This window comes from Sorex araneus, chromosome X (genome assembly GCF_027595985.1).
Source record: "Sorex araneus isolate mSorAra2 chromosome X, mSorAra2.pri, whole genome shotgun sequence".
NCBI lineage: Eukaryota > Metazoa > Chordata > Mammalia > Eulipotyphla > Soricidae > Sorex > Sorex araneus.
The window spans coordinates 255,531,119-255,551,249 of NC_073313.1; positions in this window are offsets into that span (position 1 = coordinate 255,531,119).

Below are 20,131 nucleotides of genomic sequence, written 5' to 3' on the forward strand. Positions count from 1 at the left end.
TAGGTTTGGGTTTGGATTTTTGTTTTTGCTGTTGATTGGGATGGGGTGGGGTCAGTGAGGGGAGCTATCTCAAAACACAGGAAAGCAGAACAATTAACTAAAGAACTATTAGAAAGGAAGGAGAAGGGGAAACAAGAAACCTGGTCATAACAATGCTGATGACAAACCACGGCATCAGACTGAGACGTTTGTTAATGACAGAACAGTCCCAGTTGAAAGCAGCTTGGCTTAGGAGCACCGTATCACTTAATGTTATTTCAATACAACAAGACATGACCTGGACTTTGAGAAAGAACCTGATATCTTTAACAAAGTAGGAATCCAGAACTGGTTGCAGATGTTCTCAGATCAAACTTTATTTGCCAAAATCTTGCAGGATCTCTATGACAGCTCCCGAATGTTCAAAGACTTTGAACCAGGGCCTTCGTTAGAAACCAGTGGATATGTATTTTTAGGGTCTTGAACACATTTTAAAACTTTTCATAAGATTCTTTATTCGCTTCTTTAGGGCTGGCATCACTAACACATTTCTATGTCTATGAATCTCAACATTTTTCAAATATTTTCAAACCCATATTTCAAGATATAATTTGCCACCATTCTGGAAGAATAAATAAAGCAGATATTGACAGACCTGATTTGTTGGTGAGTATAAGAAGACTATGAGGTTTCTTAGGAGATGTACACCCCAAATTCATGGAGTAATTTGCACCTCCTCTCTCTCTTCAGTCTGTTACAATAATAATTCCTTCTAATCACATACATAATTCAATTTTGCAGGTATGTTTGAGCCCTAGTCAGCAAAGATAAGATTATCTCTAAGGCCCTGCAAGCAAGTATATACATACAGATGTCTGTAACTTCTGTAAGGCCCTGCAGGCAAGTATGTACATAATTTTCAAAAACATATGAAAAATATAAAATTATAAACAAATATATTAAAACCCTGCACTTGGGGCTGGAGTAATGAAACAGCGAGTGCAACAGACCCAGATTCAATCACCAGCACTTCATATGGTCCTCTGAGCACCACCAGGAGTGATTCGTAAGCAGAGATCCAGGCATAACCCTTGAGCACCTCCAGGTATGGTCGAAAAATGTGAAAAAAAAAAAGCTGCACATTGAAAGGAAGAAGAAAGCACACTGATATACGGGAAAGACGAGTGGTAAGTGGTAACATTCCACTTGAGCACTGATATATATATATGTATTATATATATACATATGTATATTACACACACATGCAGAGGAAGTAGTAGGAGCGGATGGAAACAAGTTATAAAAAATATTCTGAGGTATCAGAGAAAAACTAAGCTAGACCATAGAGAAGGAGGTTGACCTGGATAAACTAAGTTGATGCCTTACCATCACAGCATTTGATTGCCTGGGTGAGAACATTTTATCTAATGTATGAATAGTGCAGGCTTCGTGAAGTGGGGGAAATTGACCTGGATTTCTATAATACTCTTGGTGGTCCTGCTCATCTGCCCCTCTCCAATTGAATTCTGAGCCTGCCACTCTATGCTGATCACTGAAGCCAGTCTCTAAACTCCTAAACAATGATATGTGGTATTTAGAATCACTGGTTAAAGGAATGTAATGTTTTAAAGGGGGAATGCCCAGATCAACCTTGGTCCCAGAGTATCGGGAGGAGAAGGAAAGAAAGAGTGAAGGAGAGGGGGGGAGAAGAGACACATGAGAAGCAATAGGGCCAGGTCAGGGGAGTCAGGTACAAGGGTGGTGTTAAGGAATGGTAGAGTCAGATAGCCAACCCACAGAGTCAACAACCCCGAAATCAACAGACCAAAATTTAACAATATAGAAAGGTGCCTGTCAAAAGAGTAAGGTGCAGGAGCAGTAGGGGGGTGTGAATATTGGAAGGAACCTGATAATATTGATGGAGGGAAGTTGACACTGGTGGTGAGAGCAATTAAAACTCAACTTTAAATAACTTGGCAAATTGGGCTGGAGCAATAGTATAGCGCGTAGGGCATTTGCCTTGCACGCGGCCGACCCGGGTTCGATTCCCAGCATCCCATATGGTTGGTCCCCTGAGCACTGTCAGGAGTGATTCCTGAGTGCATGAACCAGGAGTAACCACTGTGCATCGCTAGGTGTGATCCAAAAAACAAATAATAATAATTAATAATAATAATAACAAATAAATAAATAACTTGGCAAATCATGGTGCTTTGATTTTTTAAATAATAATGATTTAAAAAAAAACCTTGGGCATTAATCATCCTTACATTTCAAAGATAAGAAAGATACTCTGAATGATGGTTGGAGGAATTGTTCGGGATAGGAGATGTGTGCTGAAAGTAGATAAAAGACCAAACATGATAACCTCTCAATATCCATTTTGCAAACCATAATGCCCAAAAGTAAAGAGAGAGTATGGGGAAAATTGTCTGCCATCGAGGGAGAGGGTTGGGATGTGAGGGATACTGGGGACATTGGTAGTGGAGACATGTGCATTGGTGGAGGGATGGGTGTTTGATCATTGTATGAATGAAAGCTTTGTAACTGTTGTAACTGTATCTCATGGTGATTCAAATAAGAAAAAAAGAGATACTCCGAAAATCACATGCCTAGCACTCTGTAACAGTACTAGGGGACAATGAGTAAATAAAGGTGAACTAATGAGTATTGAACTAAAGTGATGGCAGTGAAAGGTTAGGGTATACATATAAGGAACCATGGAACGAAAAACAGTATTTGTACTGTACTGACTCCGTAGGAAGCAGTGGGGAAGAAAGAACTGGCGTGTCTTTTGAGGTTTTGCTTCCAGGTAATTGGGGTAATTGTGAATAGCAGGTAAAGGGATGTTATTTCAGTAAATTTATTAGGACTGGGATATGATGAGAGTAGATAAAATATTAACAGTCTATAGCACTGAGTTTGCTGTGAAGCCCGGCTACATTTCTACATTTGTGGTGCAACTGTAATTTGGACTGAATGTTCTGACAGCTACACTGAAAAGCATATTGTACAGTCCCTGAATGAAGGATGAGTGGGGTTGCCTACAAGTTTTACTGTAATGGAAGTGAAGGTTTTCAAGATCTTGGCAATTAATTACCTGTGACATTCATGGAACCTTGAGAACAACACTAGGTATCAGATTTCTGCCTTTCAAAATCTGTTTAATTTATCTTTGTACAATCTCAGCACTTAGGAGTTCAGAGAGAGCATTGTGTACAAATATCACTGCTTCATGCCACAAGGACTATAAAAGAGGCATAATCACATGGCAATGGATGTAGTAGCTCTAACATGTTTACACTGTTGTTCGATGCTTTAGTGAAGTGTGAAGGAATTAGTACATGAGAAATGAATAGATATTTGTTTGTAAATGGATATTTAACAAGCTGTGATAGAGCTTGTCAAAGCCTGCAGAAAGCAAAACCACTTTCCATTTTGGGATTCTGCATTGATATACATCAAATATAGTCCTTAAAAACATTTCCGGAGGGCTAGGGAAATTACTCAAAGGGTTTTCATGCCTTGAGTTCAACCCCACCATGTAGTCTTAAGCACCAAGTCAGGCATAAGATGTGTGTTTGTTGTGTGTGTGTGTGTGTGTGTGTGTGGGTGGGTGTGGGTGTGGGTGGTATTTCTTGATAATGGATATGAATATATGATAAATGCTGATTCACTTCAGGCATCAGGAAGCATTTATCTTTAAGATGACAGACCTGGGCAACCTTCTTCTCCTGTCAAGGAATTGAGTAACAGGTAAGATTGGCAAAGACTGGGGAATGGAGAATTTATTATACAGGATTATATAAAAAAATCATCTAATCCCCCATGGCATGTACACACACGCATGCACACAGACACACAAAAATCCACTGACCCAACCACACACACACACACACACACACACACCCCACAGGCCAAATGATTCCAATTTAAAACTGCTAAGTAGAACATCGAGTTGAAATCAGTACAGAAAGACATAACAGCCTTTGGAGAGGAGTGACAAAGTGGACAGGAAGCAAATCTGGAAGAATTCACAATCACTCACAAGGTCTTCAGCCACTTGGATGGGTGCAAAAGATACGTTTGTTTGTTTTTTAAGTATCAAAAGAAACAAACAGCCTTAACTGGGCCCAAATCAATACTAGGAAGGACATTTCTTGAGGCTAGGAAGAGAATATAGGAGGTAGGATATTTGCCCAGCATACGGTGCCCCCAAACCCACCAACTGGGATCCCTGAGCAAAGAGTCAGAAGAAAGTATAAAGCAAACACCCCACATCCCAAAATGGACAGTTCTTGTTTTTGTTAATGAAATATAGTTTTTGTATTTTATATTTCAATAACAAAAAACTAGTTTAAAAAATATACCATCTGCAACTTTACACATTTTTTTTGCCCACCTCAACCCCTTTAAACAATTTTTTAAATTTCTGTTTCTTTCATATAAGCAAAGACAGTTCACTTTTACTTTGAGGATATAATACATTAAAAATGTCTAGATGTAAGTTTAAGAACTTTCCAATAAAAAACAACCAAGAAGACCATTTAGCATTTCTTGCATGGTGAAAAATTTTATTTTCTTTGGATGAGCTATGAATAACTTTTTTTGGAACAATATTCAACAATGCAGGAATGTTTGCCTGGAATTTTGGACAGTACAGATATTGCTAGTTTCTCGATTTAATTATCCTTGAATTAAATACATTAACTAAGAGAGTCAGAACTATTTCAGTTCTTGCCTACTCAGTTAAGTTACTGAGTAAATTCACCACTAGGTTAAAAAAAAAAAGAGACTGACATTATATCTACCCAGAAAACGTGCAGCCTCAGTAGAAACTATGATGTAACAACATTAAGGAAGTCATGGGTAGAGTCCAAAGATAAAATCGTGTTTCCATATCATATGATATTTTTGTTGTCTTATTTGGCTTTATCAAAGCATGTTACAAAAGTATAAGGGGAAAGAAAAGAAATGGCAAGAAATTATGGGGGAATATATCAAGAAAGGGGATTGTCGGTAAACTGACAACCCAAGATAAGTCTGAAAATCTCAGAATTGATCATTTGGAGTCAATGTTAGGGATGTGGAACTTTAGATTGTCTGGGTCTAGTATCTAAACATTTATCCAAACAGTAGCATTTTCAGCAATCTCCATAGAAATAAACAGGAATGGCTGGTCAAATTATTTAATCAAATTGAAATTTCTTTCAATTGGAATATCAGGAAGTCTGTGATATTTTTATTTGGCTACAGCTGGTGGTCTCAAAACACCAGCCCAGGGGCTGGAGAGATAGCACAGCAGGTAGGGCATTTGCCTTGCACGTGGCCAACCCGGGTTCAAATCCCAGCATCCCATATGGTCCCCTGAGCACGGCTAGGGGTAATTCCTGAGTGCAGAGCCAGGAGTAACCCCTGTGCATCGCCAGGTGTGACCCAAGAAACAAAAACAAACAAAAAAAAAGCAAAAAAAAAACCACCAGCCCAGATTAAATTCAGAGTTTACTTCTGGCACTTGCTCAAAGATCACTCCTGGAGAAGCTTGGGAGACCACATAAAGTGCCAGGGATTATATCCCCATCCATGACGTGTAAGGCAAGTACCCTACTCACAGTACTGTCACTACAGCCCCCTAGGAAGACAGTTGTTTTTAACCTGGAAACAAAGCAAGTCATAATATACCCCTAGAGTTTCTGTAATTCTTTTGTAGATGTAGAGGATGGGGCTATTTTGTGATTCTACAGAGCTGTCCCATATCATCTATAGTAGAAAATATCTACTATGGTTGAAAATACTCCTAAACGGTGTCTAATCTAAGAAGGGTTCTTTGTTCCACAAAAAAAAGGCTGCTCATCTTAACCATTTTATTTCTTAACACTTAAAACTTTTATGAAAGATCTAATCAAGAAGACACCAGATGTCATTGCATCCTAATTTCTGTAGATAATCATCAAGAGCTTAAAGGCGTTGTACATGCCTGTGAAACATTTGCTGGGGGCCTAATTCCCAAGTAAGAACGTGGAAACAGCTGTCTCATTTGAGTTTCAAGTTCTTATGGTTAAGGGGATATGCAATTTCCAAATCAGATCAGATGAATTAACTTTTAACATAAAATTTCTCCTTCTGTAGTTACACAAAGCAAATGCTTAGTTTTAATCAAACCAAATGCTGGAAACAGGAACCTTGCTTAGATTAATTGTGTGTGTATTTATGTGTGTGTGTGTGTGTGTGTGTGTATGAGAAAGAGAGAGACAGACAGACAGACAGAAACAGAGAGACAGAGACAGAGACAAGAGACAGACAGGAGGGGGAAAGAAAGAGGTATTTACTTGTGTAATATTAAATGTGAACAGAAAGTCTGAAGTTTAGTCATGATTTTTTAATATTTCCTTTTTGCCACAATTTAAGTATATCAATTGTGGTTTTGGGAGAAAGGAGATTTTGAATTAATATTCAGGGCTACTCTTGGTTCTATGCTCCACAGGCAGCAGGGATGGCTCCTGAGGGTATTCCATAGACCATGTGTGGTGTCTGGGATCAAACCAGAATCATCCTTATCCAAGGCAAGCACCTTAACCCCTAGGCCATCTCAAGGGGCCAATTGTGGTATGCTTTATTAGGTGATTTTTTTATTCATGAGTTTTGTGCTTGGGATTTATTGATCTTTATATTTGTGAACATGTAGATTTCATCTACTCTATAAAGGTTCCAAATATTGTTTCTTTAACTTATTTTATGCCCTCTCTCATCCTTTATTCCCAAATTGTCTCCCACAGGCACTAAAAGTGCATGGCCATAATGCCCAAAAGTAGAGAGAGAGTATGGGGTCTATTGTCTGCCATGAAAACAGGGGGAGGGTGGGAAACAGGGCGTATACCAGGGATATTGGTGGTGGGGAATGTGCACTGATGGAGGGATGGGTGTTTGATCATTATGTGATTGTAACCCAAACATGAAAGCTTGAAACTATCTAACAGTGATTCAATAAAACTTAAATAATAATAATAAATAATAAATAAAGTGCATGACTGCTTGTCCATGTGAAATTAACTCAACAATTCACGAATGTTCTGTTCCCTTCCTTCCTCCCTTCCTTCCTCCCTTCCTTCCTTCCTTCCTTCCTTCCTTCCTTCCTTTCTTCCTCCCTTCCTTCCTTCCTTCCTTCCTTCCTTCCTTTCTTCCTCCCTTCCTTCCTTCCTTCCTTCCTTCCTTCCTTCCTTTCTTCCTCCCTTCCTCCCTCCCTCCCTCCCTCCCTCCCTCCCTTCCTTCCTTCCTTCCTTCCTTCCTTCCTTCCTTCCTTCCTTCCTTCCTTCCTTCCTTCCTTCCTTCGTTCCTTCCTTCCTTCCTTCCTTCCTTCCTTCCTTCCTTTCTCCCTTCCTTCTTCCTTTCTTTCTCTGTTTTCTCTGTCTTTAAGTATTCTATGCTTTTTTTTTCTTTTTGGATCACACCCAGCGATGCACAGGGCTTACTCCTGGCTCTGCACTCAGGAATTACTCCTGGCGGTGCTCAGGGGACCATATGGGATGCTGGGAATCAAACCCATGTCGGCCACGTGCAAGGCAAATGTCCTACCCACTGTGCTATCGCTCCAGCCCAAATATTTCTATTCTTGTCTTCCAGTTGATTCATTTTTTTCTGTGATTTTTAATCCATGGATAATCATATTAAGTGCAATTTTTATTTTAGTGGTGTGATTCTCAATCTTCAGAAAATCAAACTGCATCACCTGCATATTTTCCATGACACTGTTGAACATATTCCATCTTTTTCTAGCTTCTTGAAATAGGAAATAAAGTATTAAAGCTACTTTTGATGTCCTTAGATACCAATTTTATCTGTGATTTCTCAGAGAGTATTTGGAGGCTTTGTTTCATGTCTGGTAATTTTTAAATTTCTGGATTGGGAGCCACACCCCACAGTGCTCTGGAGCTATTCCTGACCCTGTACTTGGGAGTCATTTCCATCAGTGCTTGGGGGAATATGTGATGCCAGGAGTTAAACTCAGGTTTCCTGAATACATGCAAGGCATGTGCTCATTCGGCTGAGCTATTTCTGACCCATTTCAGGTTATTTTTAATTGGGTCCCAGATATCTTCAACGTTTTCTTGTTGGATGTTAGTTATTATTGTGTTCCTATAGATATTCTTGAACTTTAGTCTGTGACATTATAAGCACTGTAGCACTGTAGCATTGTCCTCCCATTGTTCATCGATTTGCTCGAGCGGGCACCAGTAATGTCTCCACTGTGAGACTTGTTGTTACTGTTTTTGGCATATTGAATACGCCATGGGTAGCTTGCCAGGCTCTGCTATGCAGGCAGGATACTCTCAGTAGCTCGCCAGGCTCTCCAAGAGGGACGGAGGAATCGAACCTGGGTCAGCTGCGTGCAAGGCAAATGCCCTACCCGCTGTGCTATCACTCCAGAGTAAACTTCTCCAATCTTGCTTTTATTCTTGGTTGGATAGAACCAAGAACACCGTCAGTCTGGGTTTTACTTTCCCTGATATAGAGGGAAAGTTCTTCTTCCTATTCTAGCTTTCATCAGTGAATTACAAGATTTACCACTTCAGCTGTTGGGGAAAGCACTAACCCTGGCTCTGCTGACTTTCTGCCACTTTTCCCTCTCATTCCCTACAATGGTTTGTTCATCAATCTCCAGAATTTTCCTTATACACGTGCTCTGACTGGTACTCAAAATAATTGTGTAGGAAGGAGTTTTGGCAGAATTTAAATGCTGGGACTAGGTGCTTAGCAGAAGAAATCACAGTAATAAAAATAAGATCTTCCAGTCTTGACGGAAATGCTATGTTTAAGAGTGTCTTCATGAATAAACAGAATTCTCCTGGATAGATGCCTAACACACAACATAAATATTTGTGCATGAATAATAATTACTACAGGACTATATAGAACTTTAAAGAGTCATATAGAACACTAAAAACAAAAGATAATTATGACACATTGTCAAACGCAAAAAACTTTCTTTGATTTTACATGTAAATAGAACCAAAGAAAGTTTTTGAATATATATATATATATATATATATATATATATATATATATGGGCTGGGGCTATAGCACAGTGGGTAAGGTGTTTGCCTTGCATGCAGAAGACCTGGGTTCGATTCCTCCACCCCTCTCGGAGAGCCCAGCAAGCTACCGAGAGTATTTCTTTTTTTAAAAAAATTTTTACTAGAGAATCACTGTGATGTACAGTTACAAACTTATGGACTTTTGTGTTTGCATTTCACTCATACAGTGATTGTTTACCCATCCCTCCACCAGTGCCCATTCTTCTCCACCAATGATCCCAGAATCCCTCTCGCCACCCCCCCGCCACTACCCCACCCTGCCTCTGCGGCAGGGCATTCCCTTCATGTTCGAGAGTATTTCACCCGCACATCGGAGCCTGTGGCGTATTTAATATGCCAAAAAACAGTAGCAACAAGTCTCACAATGTAGACGCTACTGGTGTCTGCTCGAGCAAATTAATGAGCAATGGGATGGCAGTGGCAGTGGTAGTGATACATATGTGTATATATATTTATATATAACACCTATATTTATTACAGCAGTATTTACAAAAGCGATAGCGCATCGGGTAGGGCGTTCGTCTTGCATCCATCTGACCCAGGTTCAATTCCTCTGCCTTTCTCCGAGAGCCTGGCAAGCTACAGAGAGTATCTTGCCAGCAGGGCAGAGCCTGGCAAGCTACCCATGGCATATTCGATATGCCAAAAACAGTAACAATAAGTCTCACAATGGAGAAATGGATGGTGCCTGCTCAAGCAAATCGATGAGCACAGGATGACAGTGACAGTGATTTACAAAAGATAAGATCTACAATTGACCCAAATACCCAATAGTTGATGCACAGACAAGTAAGATCCGTATATATGTGTGTGTGTGTGTATAGACACACACACAAAAAAAATTGAAATTCTACTCAACTTTCATTTAACAAATTTAAATCTTGCATTTTTATTATAGTGACAATGTCCTCTACCAAGATGTCCAAAAACAACCCATGCTGGGAGGATGTGGTAAGGGAAGAACTCTCACTGTTGATGAAAATGTCATCTGGTTCAGCCTCGATGGAAAATAATATGGAGATGTTTCAAAAAATGAAATAGAACTTCCATATGACCCAGAGATTCCACTCTTAAACATCTACCCCCAAAACATGAAACGTGAATTCCTAAAGATACATGCGCGCCTACATTTACTGCAACTCTATTTACAATAGCCAAGTTCTGGAAACAACCCAAGAGCCCAACAACAGATGAGTGGATTAAAAAATTGTGCTATATGTACACAATAGAGTTCTATTCGGCTGTTAGAATTGATTAAATTTTGCGTTTTGCTACGATTTGAATGGAGCTGGAGGATGTCATGTTAAGAGAAATAAATCAGAGAGAGATAGATACCAGATGAACCACTCATCTGTGGCATATAAAGACACAAAGCAAAAAAAGCAGACAATGCCCCCCAAAAAGCAAATGCTTATAATCTGGCAATAAAAACTGAGGCTACCAAGAGCTGGGTAAAGGAGTCAGCTGAAATGTGTCCTGTGTATTCAAAGAATAAAATACGCAGGGCCTCGAGGCGGCTCTCTCTCCCGCCATCTATGTTCTGTGGTCTCCATTGCTTCCCCCACCTCAGGGAGGCTGATGGCGATGGGCGGACGAAGGAAGGAAGGAAGGAAGGAAGGAAGGAAGGAAGGAAGGAAGGAAGGAAGGAAGGAAGGAAGGAAGGAAGGAAGGAAGGAAGGAAGGAAGGAAGGAAGGAAGGAAGGAAGGAAGGAAGGAAGGAAGGAAGGAAGGAAGGAAGGAACGGAGGCCAGGCTGGTTGGTGTCAGCTGCAGTTTATTCCATTCCCATCTCCGTTCTCCTCCGAATCTCCCTCTGCTTCTTTCTCTCCTTCTAGATCCCCCAGCCCACTCTTACAGCCTTAGTTAAATCCCAACACATGAGGGGTTGGGGTTTACACATAGGTGTGGTCATACAATCAACAAAGGTAAAGTCCTTCCCGCAGGGGAAGCTGCTTCTAAGTTCTCTTAGGGGGCAGGCGGTGGGACAGCACCTGCCCCCCCATCTGGAGCAGCCCAGCAGGGAAGGCCTATAGCAAGGTCCCGGGCCATCTCTGCCGCAAGTTGATCGGGTCCGAGATTTCTGTGTGTGTCTCTGGATCGTGGCCACATGGGAGCTTAGGTAGACAGTGGGCAGATGTGGCATCATCTCTGTGTCCCATCCAGGTGAGGGGAAGGCCCGCCCACTCCTCCCCTATCCTGAGAGACTTGGGATTTCCCATCACCGAGACTCGTACCTGGTGCTTCTTGCTGGCTTCCATAAAATGGCGACCACTGGAGCTCTTATGGGGCAGGCGGTGGGACGGCACCTGCCCCCATCTGGAGCGGCCCAGCAGAGAAGGCCCATTGCAAAGTCCCGGACCATCTCTGCCGCAAGTTGCTCAAGTCTGAGATTTCTCTGTGTGTCTCATTGTGATGCAAGAGAGGATCTTCTGCGGAGCTTATTATGTAAAGACCTGATTTTTTTTTTTTTTAGCTACACCAGAGGTGCTGCTCAGGGCTTACTCTGACTCAGTGCTCAGGGGTCGTCCTCAAATGGGGGACCGTATGCGGTGCCACGGCCACGTGCAAGACATGTGACTTACTGGCTCTATTCCAGCCCCACCAGCATCCTGGACATCTTGACCAGCCGGAGGATAGATGCAAGGTGATGAAGGCCACTGTGCCTGAGACATAAGGCGTGCATGTGAAGCACCTAGGTCTCTAATGGCCTGACTGGAGCATTTAGAGTGAAACTCTGCAGTTCCCCAAAGACAAATGTCTTGTTATGTGGCATATAAATTCCCCAACAGCACGACTATTTTAACTTGGGACTTTCTAACGCCTGCAGCTGAAACATTCCGTCTAATATACTGTGTTCTAAACTGGAGACTTTCTTGCATTACCTTATTTGGCTTTTATTATAAATTCTATGAAGCAGATACTACTATTGCCAGTTTTTGATGAGAACTTACAGCTTTAAAAAGTCCAATGACATACCAGATCAGGAAGTTAAAACTAGGTTGCAAATCTATTAGGCCTGACTGCTGGCATCTCTTATGCTAAATACTGCAGCAAAACCTTTTTCTCCAAAAGATGATGGTGCAGTCACAAGCGGTCATTAAAAGTTATTTTGTGACCCATTGTGGTACACTGAGAATCAAAGGTTTTTTTTTTTCCTCTTCAATCTCGAGACAAGATTTAAGGCAGAATTCTTCATTTTGGTATTCGGCAATTCATTCTATCATAAAGATTTCTGAAAAAGCCAATGAAACTATTCCTTATTATGAGAAAGTGCTCTAATAATTAGGTGACTGTAAAAGAAAGGAAGAAAGGAAGAAAGAAAGAAAGAAAGAAAGAAAGAAAGAAAGAAAGAAAGAAAGAAAGAAAGAAAGAAAGAAAGAAAGAAAGAAAGAAAGAAAGAAAGAGAGAAAGAGAGAGAGAAAGAAAGAAAGAAAGAAAGAAAGAAAGAAAGAAAGAAAGAAAGAAAGAAAGAAAGAAAGAAAGAAAGAAAGAAAGAAGAAAGAGAAGAAAGAAGAAAGAAAGAAAAGAAAGAAAGAAAGAAAGAAAGAAAGAAAGAAAAGAAAGAAAGAAAGAAAGAAAGAAAGAAAGAAAGAAAGAAAGAAAGAAAGAGAGAGAGAGAAAAAGAAAGAAAGAAAGAAAAGAAAGAAAGAAAGAAAGAAAGAAAGAAAGAAAGAAAGAAAGAAAGAAAGAAAGAAAGAAAGAAAGAAAGAAAGAAGAGAGAGAGAGAAAGAAAGAAAGAAAGAAAGAAAGAAAGAGAGAGAGAGAGAAAGAAAGAAAGAAAGAAAGAAAGAAAGAAAGAAAGAAAGAAAGAAAGAAAGAAAGAAAGAAAGACAGAGAAGAGAGAGAGAGAGAGAAAGAAAGAAAGAAAGAAGAAGGAAGGAAAGATAAGGAAGGAAGGAAGGAAGGAAGGAAGGAAGGAAGGAAGCCCTCTTAGGAATTAGTCACGTGTTCTACTATAGGAACTTGAAAGCAGATGCTGGGGGCAAAGATATGACAGTCCTGTGGTAAGGATCTGGGCAAAAGTATCTTAAGCCACAATGAGAAGGTTTCATGAAGCTCACAAATACAAATTTTCTATGCATTAATTTATCTATAGATATTTTATTTTCCATATTTCTTTTTTCGTTTTGTCTCCCCAAAGACTGAAAGAATGAGTGAGGTAAACGTTTAAGAAATAAACAAACAAAAATTGTGCATCTTCTCTAGGGAGAAATTTCAACAGGTGCCATGTGAATATTGGTACATTATAGTCTGCTGTGTCTTTCAGGCTACAAATACCACATTTCTCCACTTCTTGAGGCATTTTTTGCACTCAAACATATATATGTGCATACATCCACATATATTCCTTCTCTTGACTAATCTGCAACAATCACTTAGATGCGTGTGACTAAAAAATACAAGGCAAAGGCCCAGAGTCATTGTACAGCGGGGAGGGCATTTGTTTTGCACGTGATCAACATGGGTTCAATCCCCGGCAGCCCATATGGTTCCCTGAGCAATGCCAGGAATAATTCCTGAGCGCAGAGCCAGGAATAATCTCTGAGCATCAACAGGTATGACCCAAAAAGGGGAAGAAAAAAAAAAGCAACAAGGCAAAGTGGTGCTGTGTGACAAAATACAACTCTGCTCAAAAATAAAGCTATAAACTTTAGGAGGCTTGGACCTTTATAAAGGACAGTATTTTTACATCATTTATCTAAACAAACATTTTGCAGTTTGTTAGGTTTTTTTTTTCACATTCTTAGAGTAAATACTCATGTCGTCAACACTTCTCACTCACCAAAACTAGGTCAAATCTCCTGGAAAATCCAGCCTGTGAGGCAATTCATCGGTGGTCATGGTCTCGCATTTTATCTGGGGGATTGTGTATCTGGTTTGGCTTTTTTTCCCAATAGGTGCCACAGCCCAGTGGTGTCTGTAAAGGAGATATTCCTGGGGACAGTTGCCCCAGTGGTGCCTGATGGTTCTGTGCGTTTCGAGCATTGCTCAGGGGTTGGGTGGACCACGCAGAGGATGGAACACAGGGTCTTGCGCGCCACCCTCCGTGACCCCAGCACCTGAACTCACATTTTTATATTTTCAGTTGGCGTTTCTAGCCTGGGGTCCAGGAGTGTGTGAACAGTGCTCTCATAGGTCTCAGGACGGTCTGCAAAGTTGAATGGAAAGAATTTCCATTTCCATTTCACTAATCACTTAACTAAAATCTAACACTTCCTGGGACAAGAGATGTAGTATGCCAGGTAAGATACCTGCTCGCATGCAGCCAATCCAGATTTGATCCCCAGCACCCAAAAGGTTCCCCTAGGCCATGCCCAGAGTGATCCCTGAAGGCAGGAATAAGCCCTCAGCACAGTGGGGTGGAACCCCCAAACCAAAACAAAACAGTGAATAAAAATCTAACACTTCCTTCTCCAAACAACAATGAATGAGCATTTTCTCTCCCCTTGCCACCAATAGGAATCACAGGTAACTTTCTATCAAATTATAAATAACTGCAGGTGTTACGTGTTTTCTGGTGTTTGTCCTCGCCTCTCCTTCGAAACGGCGGTGACTGGTCCTTAATATTCAGTTTGTGCACAGTTAGACTGCATCATAGGGTTGGGGTTTTGTTACATTCGATTTCAATATCATCGATTTCCTTTGGGGCCTTATGTAATTTGCTTTTTTGTATTAAGCAGCAATCTGTCTCTCGGAGAGCCCGGCAAGCTACCAAAAGTATCCCGCCCTCATGGCAGAGCCTGGCAAGCTACCCATGGTGTATCTGATATGCCAAAAACAGTAACAACAAGGCTCACAATGGAGACGTTACTGGTGCCCACTCGAGCAAATCGATGAACAACGGGACGACAGTGCTACAGTGCTACTCTGAAAAGTTCACATGACTTTAGAAAATGAATCCTGGCATCAGAAAAGCTTAAGAAGGCCTAATTCCAGCGCCTTCATCTTTTGGAGTTTTCAGAAGTGTTTTGCTATTAGCTTAGCACTTAGTCATCAATGATGTGTTTCAGGAGTGGCCCCCAATTCACTTTCGGTTTTCTGACATTCATCAGGATTAGATTTTCAATAGCAAATCATTAGTACCCAGTGGAAGTAGAATTTTAATTGATTTTATTTTTAAGTTTTTGGGTGATGCCCAACAATGTTCAGGGGCTACTCCTGGCTCTGCACTCAGAACTTACTCCTGGTAGTGCTCGGGGGACCATATTGGATGCTGGGGATTGAACCCAGATCAGCCACAATGCAAGGCAAACTCTCTCCATACTAGCTCTTCGGCCCTTGATTTCTAAAATGTGTCCCACACATACACTTTGGACGTGGTGATCCTTATTGAATAAATTAAAGGAAGCTGTTCCCAAATGCCTTGCTCTTCAGCAGAGGGGCTGTGTCTAGATATGATGCATGAACTCATCCAGCCTTGAATCTGGAACATATTTTATGGGTTTCAGAAGTTTCTACCCTGGAAATGAACTTCTTCCTGCCATAAGGAGTGGTATAATCTCTTTTCTTTCTTCTTTACCTTAAACCCTGAGCACAATTTAACCTCAATGAACTCAGTTCCTAAAGATCAGATGCTTGCGCTTTGAAGAGTCCGTATTTCCTCCATATACAAAGCAAGCTAATTCATATTATATAAACTTTTTAAAAAGTCTGCATGTTAAAACCTTTTTGTCAGGGCACACAAATTCATTTCTTGAGGCTGTTTATTTTCTCCGAAATGAGAGGTGAGATATATGTATTTCAAAGAAATAAATGTCAAAAATGAGTTCTGGTCATTTAAACTCAGATAGCCAATTGAAACTGACCTATATGGTGAACCTAATATTCAATAAAGAGCAATAAAGAAATTGTGATTTGAACTATTACAAAAAGAGGGCTACTAAGCTGTCTTATGTGAACTTGGGGAAAGAATTTTAGAATGACACACTCAGAAAGAATTTTGTATGTGTGGGGTGTTTTAAATTTATGAATTTCTTAAAATTCTCCCATTACAAACAGCCCCTGGGCATATGTACACATTGAAGAAAGAAAAACAAGAAACTGGCCATGAACAGCAGCCCCATAGGAAGTCATGGTCCAACCATGACATTTTCGGCCAGAGTCTTGGTCTACGAACTCCTAATTCCCATGGAATTCCAAATAAGAATTTAACCGTTTCGACTTATATTGATTTGCCCCTCTAGTCATTTGAAAATATGTTTTTAAGGAATATAGGGGAAAGAGTGGGGGGGTGCCTGAATAAAACTCCTCTCAGCCCTTTTGTTTTTCATGTGATCGGTCACATGAATCTTTAAATAAGGAAACCTTTCTATTTCAAGTACTTAATTCCATCCAATAAATGGGAATGGTTTCAGCCCCAAGCAAATTTCACAAAACACATTTTCTGGAAACAATTGGCCCAGTGAGACTCATTTTTCTCGTTCATGCAGTTTCATATCTATCATTAGAAGGACAGTTTATTTCTTTTTTTCCATTTTTGTCTCAACTTTTAAATAACGTTTAACACCAGCCAACAAGCTGGTGTAGAAACTGGGGGACAAGGCAAGTGACTCAGGTTGTCAAGATACAGCTTGGATAGCTCCTTCGTCTTTTCAAATACACGGGCACGATGAAAATCAGTACATTACTATTTACAAACTCCCGACTCACTAGATGATGCAACTGTCATATGTCTTACTGGTTCATCTAAAAACCTCAAGGGTCTGAAAGTTAGTAAAGTGGGTAGTGCTTTTGCCTTGCACATGGCCGACTCAAGTTCAATACCAAACATCCCAGATGATACTCCAAGTATCACGAGGAGTGATTCATGATTGCAGAGCCAAGAGTAACGCTGAGCATGGCCGGATGAGGTCCAAAAACAAAATAAATGGATAAATAAAAACAAGAAGCAAAAAAACAGGGGCAGAAACCAGAGTGCAGTAGGTAAGGTTCTACCTTGCATGCAGACAACCTGGGTTTGATCCCTGGCACCAATTATGACACCCCGAACAGGCCAGGAATAATCCCTGAGCACAGAGCCAGAAGTAAGCCCTGAGCACCACAAGTGTGGCCCTAAAGCCAAAACTAAAAAGCCAAAAGCGGAATTTGCCTTGCCATCGCCTTGGTCTCCGTGAAGGTATAGCGTCAGGAAGACCATTCCCTGGATTATGCTAACGAGGCAGCATGGATGGAAGGCGCAGATTGAATGGTGGTTCGGGGTCGCAGTAATTCATGCACACTTAATTTATCTGGAATGTGGCTGGGGTTATTAGCATGAAATTCTCCAAGGGTGAGTAATTTCCACAGTGACACTCTTAAGACTTACAGATGATTTCACATTTTGAGGAGCAGGGGAAGGGGAGAGAAAAGACTCAAGAGTCTTTTATTTTCCAAATTAGAAGTCAGCTATTTATATTGAGGAAAACTGGCCTGAATGTCAGATTCCCCCCCCCCGCCCCCCTGCCCCCCGCTACTGCCCCCATACACACACACTCTTGGAGAGTTTGAAATTTTTCCTTTTTTGTTTCCAAATTTTAATTTATGAAAGCACAGTGATTTGCAAAGTTAATCATAGTAGGGTTTTAGGCATACAATGCTTCATCACTAATCCCACCACCAGTGTCACCAGCATTCCAGGTGCCCATCCTGCCCGTCCACCCTCAGCCTGCCGTCTCAACAGGCACCTTTTTTTTTTTTACATATTTTTTACTTTTTTTTTTTACTTTTTATTGAATCACTGTGAGATAGACTCTTATAAAGCTGTGCATGATTAGATTTCAGCCACACAGTGTTCCACCCATCCCTCCACCTGTGCATATTTCCCAGCACCGGTGTCCCCAGGTTCCCTCCCATCACCCGCAGTCCCCAAGCCCCTGCCTGCCTCTATGGCAGGAGCTTTTTTCTCTATCTCTCTCTCCTCTCTCTCTCTCTGTCTCTCTCTTTCTCTCTCTCTCCTCTCTCTCCCTCTCCCTCTCCCTCTCCCTCTCTCTTCCCTTTCTCTCTCCCGCTCTCCCCCCCCTCTCTCTCTCCCCTTTTGGGCATCACGGTTTGCAATATTGATATTGAAAGGTTGTCAAGAATATTCCTTTACCTACTTTTAACACTCAGATATTGTCCAGCATGATCATTCCCAGCTATTATTGTCATACTGGCCTCTTCTCTATCTTACCTACCCTCCGCCCCAAACATACCTGTGGTCAGTTTCAACCACTGACCAGTGCTCCTAGCCCGTGAACAGGCACCTTTTTTTTTTTTTTTGCTTTTTGGATCACACCCAGTGATTCACAGGGGTTATTCTTGGCTCATGTACTCAGGAATTACTCCTGGAGGTGCTCGGGGGACCATATGGGATGCTGAAAATTGAACTTGGGTTGGCCGCGTGCAAGGCAAACGCCCCACCTGCTGTGCTGCTATCGCTCCAGCCCTTTAACAAGGCACCTTTAAAAGAGAGATTTTTAAAGTTTGGATCTCCTGATTTCAGTGTTGATGTCTCTGTGGTCTGGATATTTAGCTCTACGCAATGACTTAAAGGGAGAATGCCAAAATCACCTTCAAAAGACGGATTTTTGAAAGAAATAAAGACAAACCCTTTTTCTTTATATTCTTGTCGCACTGCAATAATCCTGTTAATAAAAGCCCATACTCATGCTCTGGACTCTGAAAACAGTTCTCCACGGTCATAGTTGGAATATCCCATCAGAGTTCTGATTTAGCAAACCCCATATCAAGCAATACCTTACCAGCCTTGGAAACCAGCCATCCAACCTGAGAACTGCTTCTTTCCGTGTGTATGGAGCTCTTGTTTGATTGATACACTAAATTCAGGATGAACTTTGGTTTGTTTGTTTGTTTTTCTTTTGGCATAATGAAGATATTAGTAATATAACCAAGCCTGATTTTGAACTATTTCCTAAGAAAAATGAAAGGAATTATTTTCATAGAAGGGACAAAGAAATCAAACAGTGGGTAGGGCACTTGCCTTGCACACAGCCAAGCCGGGTTGGATCCCTAGCACCACATACGGTCCCCAGAGGTCTCCAGGAGTAATCCCTATGTGCAGAGCTGGGAGTAAGCCTAAGCACTTCTAGATGTGTTTCCCTCCTCAAAAAAGTAAAAATAACCTGTTTTCACAGATAATGTTCTCTAAACCATGAGTAGTATCCATCATAAAGGAGGCTTCAAGCAGTTACTGGGGTCACCGTCACTGTCATCCCGTTGCTCATGGACTTCTTCGAGCGGGCACTAGTAACGTCTCTCCTTGAGAGACTTATTGTTACTGTTTTTGGCATATCCAATATACCACGGGTAGCTTGCCAGGCTCTGCCGTGCGGGCGCGATACTCTCGGTAGCTTGCCGGGTTCTCCGAGAGGGGCGGAGGAATCGAACACGGGTCAGCCGTGTAAAAGGCGAACACCCTACTGCTGTGCTATCACTCCAGCCCAGTTACTGGGGTAGAGGAGAACAAATTTAAATATCTTACTTACATACTGTCCTAATTTTAAAAAAAGGTAATAATGATGCTTTCCCAATTCCTTTGTTGTTTTGCCTTGCCTTAGTTTTGATTTTGGTTTTCAGGGCTTTCTCCTGGCTCAGCATTCAGAGATCACTCTGGGTGGGCTCAGGGGACCATATGGGATGCGAGATACCAGGGATCAAACCCATGCTTGGCTGCATGCAAGGAAAGTGCCATATCCATCATGCTACCGCTCTAGCCCTTTCCTATGACAATCGTATGGGTTGATGTTCGTGCCCTCACTTGCACTATTGACCCGCTGTTCCTTGATCCCCAGGAAGCTGGGAAAGGAGCAGAGCTTTCGAACACAGGAGCTCTGACTGTGACATCTGCGCTCCTCAATCCGCATGCAGCACACTGGAAAATTCTGCTGTTTACATGCACCAGACTAAATTGTTTTAGAAGTGATTTTATCTGGTTTTAACTGAACCAAGTAACAAAATGGACAAGTAAAGAGTCTGGCAGAGAGACCATGTACTGAAGATAATACAAATAATTGAAGTATAAGTGAACTATAAAAACAAACAAATAAGCCAGCAGAGCTGAGACTTCCATCTGCAGTACAAGAT